The sequence below is a fragment of the Trichechus manatus genome, unplaced genomic scaffold (genome assembly GCF_000243295.1).
Source record: "Trichechus manatus latirostris isolate Lorelei unplaced genomic scaffold, TriManLat1.0 scaffold00025, whole genome shotgun sequence".
Taxonomy (NCBI): Eukaryota; Metazoa; Chordata; class Mammalia; order Sirenia; family Trichechidae; genus Trichechus; species Trichechus manatus.
The window spans coordinates 7,330,364-7,339,163 of NW_004443961.1; the positions used below are offsets into that span (position 1 = coordinate 7,330,364).

An 8,800-nucleotide genomic window follows, 5' to 3' on the forward strand; every position below is an offset into this window, starting at 1 on the left:
AACACCGTGTGGTTTTTGTGCCAGGAACTGTGCTGAGGCCTATCCTTGGTTCTCTTTGTATGTTCCTCTGCTTCTTTTTCTGAATCCAGTTCTAAAGAAGCAGCTCTATTTCTTTAGTGGGCTATTCTGATTTGTCTGTTTGTTCTGCTCTCTGGCTGTGGGCCCTTTAACAGGATGCCATTGTCCTAGGGCTGCTCATTTGGATACCTTTGTGGCCGCTCTCCTGACTGAGGTGGAAGGTGCAGCCGTCTCTGCCTAGGGCTGGCTGTACATGGAGCAGATCATCCTTGTCTCCTTTCTCCATGCAACAAGCAGAGCCTCTCTGTTCTAGTTTCTCTAAGTGTCAGAGGTAGTGATGAGTAAACCCAACTGTTCACTTTTTCCTCAAACCTATAGAGGGCAGCGAGACTGAGCTGAAGTTCAGAACAGCTGAAGGTCACTTAGTCCCCCCAAAAACTGTTTTCAGATCCTTGCCTCGGGCTTCCCCACTATCTGAACCCTAAAGTTCTCACCCAAAAGGGGACGAAGTATGATAGTAAGACTTGGCTCACACTTGCCTATTGGCCTCACAAAAACTGGCTGAGTTGGAGTCAAGCTCTGAGTGGAAGAGTGTGGAAAACCTCAAGCCACCATCTTCCTAGAGTTCCCTCTAACACCAGTTGCCTTCAAGTCAGCTTCAACTCATGGCAACCCCATACGTGTCAGAATAGAACAGTACTCCATAGGGTTTTCAACGGCTCATTTTTTTGCAAGTAGATCGCCAGGTATTTCATCTGAGACACCTCTGAATGGACTCAAACGTACAACATTTTGGTTAGCAGCTGAGTGAATTAACCATTTGCACCACTAACCTCCCCTTTTCAGGGTAAAATTTTTGAAAATTCATCAACTTAAACCGAAAATACTAATTCTGCCTTATCCATTAATTAACAATGCAGGTTTGGACAAGTCACCTACTGCTTTGGCCCTCAGAGTCCTCATTTCTAAGATGTCTAGTTTTCTCCTATGATCTGAGATGCCCCCTTCTCTACAAGCACATTAGCTGACTCAGTTGTATAACTGCCATATATTCAAGTGAGAATTGCCACTCCCTGCATCAGCTCTGAGTAAGAAAATTATTTTGGAGTAAAACTTGGCAAAACAAGGTCTTGAGCTGCCAACAAATTATCCTGCAAGATTTCAAAACATTAAGTTTTAGCATTCACTCTCAAAATCAAGCCAATTTTGCTTAAAGGAAAATTATTGTTTGAGCTGAAATAAATCAAACCTAAATTGTAGTTATGCATCTGGCATTTCTAATGTAACTATAAAAGCAATAGATTTGCCTGTTTTTTCTACATCACACAGGCTGCAAAAAGTATATACACATATGGAATTTCTTTTCACATTCAAAAAGTTAAATTGTAACTGGGAAGACTTTTTCCTTAGAAGTATGAGGGGAAAAAAAAAGCCTAAGAATTTTTACAGTGTACCATTCTTTTGTAGAGACAATTTTTCCTTTGTTTTTCATTGTTCCTTTTAGGTCGTATTTAACCATGAACAGTTGTTGAAAAAGCCCCAAACCTAAGTACCAGGTGCATTCTCTTAATGCCTCATATTGAGCATTTTAAGTAATCTCCTTGACTGGTAGGTTCTCTCGGCATGGAGTATCCTTCCTGTCTCCTTCCACTCCCAAGCTATAATGGCCTTTCAGTTTTTAGCATCCATTATTTGGATCCTGGCTGCCATGAACAAAGGAAAAATTTAAATTTAGTGCCATGGCCTCAAGTAACAGAATTGTAGATGAGTCCATAAATTCTGCAAGCTACTTTAGGGCCCCTGGTATTTATACTTATATGTATAAACTTTTTTTCTTCCCTCTAAGATTCTAAGCATCTTGAAGGTATAAGGTCTGTGTCTCTGTCATCTTCAGTCTCTTAGAGGAACAGGGCTAGTGCCTTATACAATAAAAACCAGCTGCTGTTGAGTTGATTCCACTTCAGGGCGACCCCATGTGTGTCAGAGTCGAACTGTGCTCCATAGCGTTTACACGGGTGGATTTTTCAGAAGTAGATGGCCAAGCCTTTCTTCCCAGGTGCCTCTGGGTGGACTCAAACCTCTAATCTTTAGGTAAACAGCTAAGCACGTTAACTGTTTGTACCACCCAGGGACTCTGCCTTATACAATAGACATTTATTAGTTTGAATCAAAAGTATTTGAGTTGCTGAATACCTTTCCCACTTTACTCAGTTATCCTTAATTATATATTTTAGCACACATGAACTAAAGTTAAAATTCCCAAAACCATTTATAGTTGGTTAGACTGAGCCCCATTTCCACGACACCCAACCAGAAGAGTTAATGCAAGAAGCTAAAGATCATGGCAAGTAGAATTTGCCCCTTCACAAATTCAGTTTAAAAATGTTGACCATTGCTGCTACGTTACTTCGTTACTGAGCTTTCACAAACATTGACCTTTCTCTTCTGAAAAGTGGGAAACCATAAGAAAAGTCAAAGAATCAAGCCAAATTGCATTACAATTTCCTTGACCTAGAATGGACAAAGCATTTCTTGAATCAAAAGATTTTTTTGTTGTTGTTGTTGGTGGTGGTGGTGAGGTTTTTTTTGGTTTTTTTGTTTGTTTTTTTAACCTCTTGATGTCCCAGACTGCAGTTTATGTGATGGATAGATTGGAATCAGTTGTACACACTCTAACTATCCCTGCTATTGCTTCCATGCAATTGTGCTAGAGCGGCAAATGAAGGATTAGAAGGTAATTCTCTGGGGGCAGCGAAAAGACACATCAGTCTGTGTCCGCCACAGGGTAGTATGGATGATGTCAGGCCTGGGTGGCCAAAGATCACAGCACATTGTTTTTCTGGAGATAAGGGGCATCTTGAGGAAAAATAACAATAAACACTACTATTTAGTGTGGCTGTCCAATTGCCTCTGTCGCTGTCCAGCTGCCTTTCACTCCTTCCCACTGCACACACACACACACACACACAAACACACACCCCAAAATCTGGATTCTTAAGAATTATAATAATCTATTGATTATCAGAATGCTACAAAATGGCAACATACAGCATTTCATGGAGACAGATGATCTCAAAAGGACCAGCATCAAATAGGTTTTGCAAGAATGGCTCTTTCTCTTAATTTTAGGAAGTTGATGTTTTGCAAAATCCCCTGCCTCTCTAGACATTTCTGCTGGTTGCTGTTGCAGAAGAGACGAAGTGAAAATTGCCTCCCAGTCTTTCCCCTGTGCAACTCCTAGCAATTATGGAGGATTCATTGGGCCTGCTACCAGCAGGAACGTTAGCCAAGTTAGTGAGTGAGAACTCTGGAAAAGGCATTTCCTGGGGGTTTTCACAAGTGGTAGCTGGATTTGTTTGCTTTGTTTTTTATTGTTGTTCCTCTTGAGAAAAGAAAGAAAATAGTAGCTCCTGGAAAGGACTGGGGGAACTTCTTCACTTCTCTCCTTCCCTCTGCTGACATCAGTGTGTTTGAGGGATCAGAATTGAGATTGTGGAGGAGGTGAGAGAACACTGCAGGTAACCTAGTTATTCTGAAAACAAAATTTACAGCTGAGTCTTAGGAAGGCCAGAGAATGGGTCCAATAGAGCTAAAGCAAGGAAAAAAGAGAGAAAAACTTTGGTACAAGACATTTGCTTGCTTTGAGCAATTACGAATTAGGCAGAGGACATTTAACTAATCTGGTTTATGTTTGTTTTGCATTGTCTTGTAGGTTTAAGTGTGTATTTGGTGATGAGTTCAGCTTTCATGCACTATCTGCAGATATAACATTTCTTAAGTTATTTCCTAAATATCATGGGTATACAAGCCGGTTAAATATAGGAGCTTGGAGTCGAAGACCTGAGTTCAAATTCCAACTCTGCAATTTAATGGCTGGGTGACCATTGGCTCTGAAGTCACATATAGGTGATTTCAGCCTTGGCTCTTCCACTTGCTACTTGAGTAAACCTAGGTAAGTTGATTAAACTTCCTAAGTATAAATGAAGATAACAATCGTATCTAGGGTTGTGGTAAGGATTTAATTAAATAATGCATATGTGCTTTTGAAGGAGCTCTGGTTATGAGGGTACAATGGTTAACTTCTTGGAAGCTGACCAAAAGGTTGGCAGCTCGAACCCACCCAGCAGCGCTATGGGAGAAAGACCCGGCGATCTGCTTCCATAAAGATTACAGCCTAAGAAACCCTATAGTTCTTTCCTGTCACATGGGGTCACTATGAGTTGGAATCGACTCAACAGCACCTAACAACAACAACATGTGTGCTTATCGTGCTTTCAGAACTGAGGGATGACATATAGTAAATGATCAGTCAACATAACATTTTAATCCCATTCTATGAGCTTAAGTATGCATGAAGGCCTGGGGAGAAAATCTGCCTCTAGTATAGTATTTATTCTGAGTGATATTTGATGGTGGCTATGCCAAGTAACCAACATGCATCTGTCAGTTTGTCGTACTGTGGTGGCTTGTGTGTTGCTGTGATACTGGAAGCTACACCACTGGGATTTCAAATGCCAGCAGGGTCACTCATGGTAGACAGGTTTCAGTGGACCGTCTAGACTAAGACAGACTATGAAGAAGGACCTGGTGGTCTACTTCTGAAAAAATGGCCAGTGAAAACCTTATGAATAGCAGCGGAACATTGTCTGATACAGTGCTGGAAGATGAGCCCCTCAAGTTGGAAGGTACTCAAAAATATGACTGGGGAAGAGCTGCCTCCTTAAAGTAGAGTTGACCTTAATAACGTGGATGGAGCAAAGCTTTCAGGACCTCCACTGGCTAATGTGGCACGACTCAAAATGAGAAGAGACAGCTGCAAACATCCATTAAAAATTGGAACATGGAATATACGAAGTATGAATCTAGAAAAATTGGAAGTCATCAAAAATGAAATGGGACACATACAGATCAATATCTTAGGCATTAGTCAGCTGAAATAAACTGGTATTGGCCATTTTGAATTGAACAATCGTATGGTCTACTATACTGGGGATGACAAATTTAAGAGGAATGGTGCCGCATTCATCATCAAAAAGAACATTTCAAGATCTATCCTGAAATACAAGGCTATCATTGATAGGATAATATCCAATATACGTACAAGGAAGACTAGGTAATATGACAATTATTCAAATTTACATGCCAACCACTAATGCTAAGGATGAGGGAAGTAAAGATTTTTACCAACTTCTGCAGTCTGAAATGGATCAAACATGCAGTCAAAATGCATTAATAATACTGGTGATTGGAATGCAAAAGTTGGAAACAGGAGATGCAAATGTGGTGTCAGAGAAGGGAAGATTATTTCTACCTAGTGCATATGGATGCTTCGTGGGACTCTGATGGACAGAATTCTCAATTTATTAATGAAGTATGACTTTTATTGAACAAAATAAACTGGGTCAAGCATTTGAAGATGCCTTAGAGGAGAGGCAACATTCAACTGGCGATCTTCAGTATTCCCCAGATTACAGAAATTACCTGGCTTTCATCAGCCATTGCCCTCATGTCAGAGGAAGCTCCAACTGCTGTTGAATGTTGCCCACGGAGGGACTCTGTATAAATGGAGAGCCGTAATGGCAGGAAGAAGCTCCGATTGTTTGAATACCTTCATGAATCTGTGTGTAACCGCGAGATGGCATCTAGTATTTAGTGGGTAGATAGAACCAAAGGCATCTTTCAGTTTGTATCAAAAAACAAAGAGAGACTTGCAGAACTTTGGGGAAAAAGAAAAGACAACTGGAAGACTGTTGACTCACCAGAAAATGGCCAGAGCACTGAGGAATTATGGAAGAACTGGGGATATAAACAAAATCCGGAGAAAGCTAACTTAACCAGTTTAGTGAGGCGATTTTCCAAAAACTCTCCATCTTATTTCTTGGGAAAAGAGATCTCCTAATCAGCAGTACATCCAACCTGATCAGTAATATCTCAGTTTAAGCAACTGGAATGCAAGTTATAATCATACTTGTGCCAATTACCAAGAGCTAAGTTACCCTGATTGCTAAATATACCTTCATGTTTAATTGTTTCTTGGCATCAGAAACCTCTGCGAGCTTCAGGATTTTTCTCTTTCACAAATACTGAAGACAAAAAAAAAAAAAATGATTTTGTTGCTATCTTTTCTAAATTAGCATAGAATCTGTACTAACATTGGTGGAAAAGTCTGCCAGTGAACAACTTTAAAATGACCACCTCTCATTTGGAAGTACAGACTAACCATCCTTGTTATGACTGCTCTCTATGCAACTACTTTCTTCTAGATTAACAATGCCAATAGAGGTGATTTGATTTATAGATTGATTTAAAGATTTTCTGTTATACACTCAGGTGACAAATTAATCCAACATATATGTCTGATGGCTTTAATGACAAAACAAAAAATGATTACATATTACATACACATTTTTATCATTCAAGATAGAATTTTCATGCCAACATACGTTCATGGCTTTAAAAACTTCCATGGAGAATAGTGGTGATGGTTACACAATATGATGAACATATCGGGGTCACTGAATTGCATATGTAAGAATGCTGAATTGGCAAATGTTTTGCTATATATATTTTTTTGCTACAATTAAAAAATATAATTAAGGCAATTAAAAAGAAGAAGTAATGGACAGATTAAAAAATATATTGGAAAAAGTTGGAAACAAAGAAGAAGGCTAGGTAGTTGGAAAATATAGCATTGGTGATAGAAACAACACCAGAGATTTCATGATAGAATTTTGCAAGAACGACGACTTATTCATTGCAAATACCTTTTTTTCAACAACATAAATGGCGACTATAGGGTCGCTATGAGTCAGAATCCACTTGATGGCAGTGAGGTTTTTTTTTTAATACATGTGGACCTCTCTGGATGGAATATACAGGAATCAAATCAACCACATTTGTGGAAAGAGACAATGGAGAAGCTTAATATAATTGGTCAGAACAAGGCCAGGGGCTAACTGCAGAACAGACCATCATTTGCTCATATGCAAATTCAAGTCGAAGAAGAGGAAAATTAAAAAACTCCACGAGAGCTCAAGTATAACTTTGAGTATATCCCACCTGAATTGAGAGACTATCTTGAGAATAGATTTGATGTATTGAACAGTAACGACCAAAGACCAGATGAGTTCTGGGATGACATTAAGCTTATCATACAAGAAGAAAGCAAAAGGTCGTTAAAAAGACAGGAAAGAAAGAAAAGACCAAAATGAATGTCAGAAGAGACTCTGAAACTTGCTCTTGAATGTAGAGTAGCTAAAGTGAATGGAAGAAATGATGCAGTAAAAGAGTGAACAGATTTCATAAGGCAACTCAAAAAGACCAAGTAAAGTATTATGATGAAGTGTGCAAAGTCTTGGAGTTAGAAAACCAAAAAGGAAGAACACATTTGGCATTTCTCAAGCTGAAAGAACTAAAGAAAAAATTCAAGCCTTGAGTCACAGTATTGAAGGATTCTACAGGGAAAATATTAAATGACACCAGAAGCATCAAAAGAAGATGGAAGGAATACACAGAGTCACTGTACCAAAAAGAATTGGTTAACATTCAAGCATTTCAGGACATAGCATATGATCAAGAACTGATACCACTGAATGAAGAAGTCCAAGCTGCACTGAAGGTGTTGGCAAAAAACAAGGCTCCAGGAACTGACAGAATACCAATTGAGATGTTTCAACAAAAAGTTTCAACAATGGAGGTGCTCACTCACCTATGCCAAGAAATTTGGAAGACAGCTACCTGGCCTACTGATTGGAAGAGATCCACATTCGTGCCTGTTCCAAAGAAAGGTGATCCAAAAGAATGTGGAATTATTGAACAATATCATTAATATCACACACAAGTAAAATTTTGCTGAAGGTAGTTCAAAAGTGGTTGCAGCAGTACATCAATAGGGAACTGCCAGAAATTTAAGTCAGAAGTGGATGTAGAATGAGAGATATCATTGATGATATCAGATGGATCTTGACTGAAAGCAGAGAATACCAGAAAAATGTTTACCTGTGTTTTACTGACTAGGCAAAGGCATTTGACTGTGTGGATGATAACAAATTATGGATAATATTGTGAAGAATGGGAATTCTCGAACACTCTGTTGTGCTCATGAGGAACCTGTACATAGACTAAGAGTCAGTCGTTTGAACAGAACAAGGCGATACTGCTTGGTTTAAAATCAGGAAAGTTGTGTGTCAGGGTTGTATCCGTTCACCATACTTATTCAATCTGGATGCTGAGCAAATAACCCAAAAAGCTGGACTATACAAAGAACAATGCAGCATCAGGATTGGAGGAGGACTCATTAATAACCTATATTATGCAGATGAAACAACATTGCCCTTGCTGAAAGTGAAGAGGATTTGAAGCACTTACTGATGAAGATCAAAGACCATAGCCTTCAGTATGGATTACCCCTCAACATAAAAAAAACAAAAATCCTCACAATTGGAGCAATAAGCAACATCATGATAAATGGTGAAAAGATTGAAGTTGTCAAGGATTTCATTTTACTTGGATCCACAATCAATGCCCATGGAAGCAGCAGTCAAGAAATCAAATGACATGTTACACTAGGCAAATCTACTGCAAAAGACCTCTTTAAAGTGTTGAAAAGCAAAAATGTCACTTTGAGGACTAAGATGCGCCTGATAGTTGCAATTGCCTTGTATGCGCTAAAGCTGGACAACGAATAAGGAAGACTGAAGAAGAATTGATGCATTTGAATTATGGTGAAGAATACACCAATAACTGCCAGAAGAACGAACAAGTCTGTCTCGGTGGAAGTACA

The 8,800-nt window shown here is 39.1% G+C and overlaps 1 pseudogene; it reads left to right on the forward strand.

Annotated features, from left to right (window-relative positions):
• The first annotated feature begins 5,391 nt into the window (after positions 1-5,391).
• Positions 5,392-6,026, forward strand: LOC111820060 (transcription factor Spi-C pseudogene; annotated as a pseudogene).
• Positions 6,027-8,800: the final 2,774 nt, after the last annotated feature.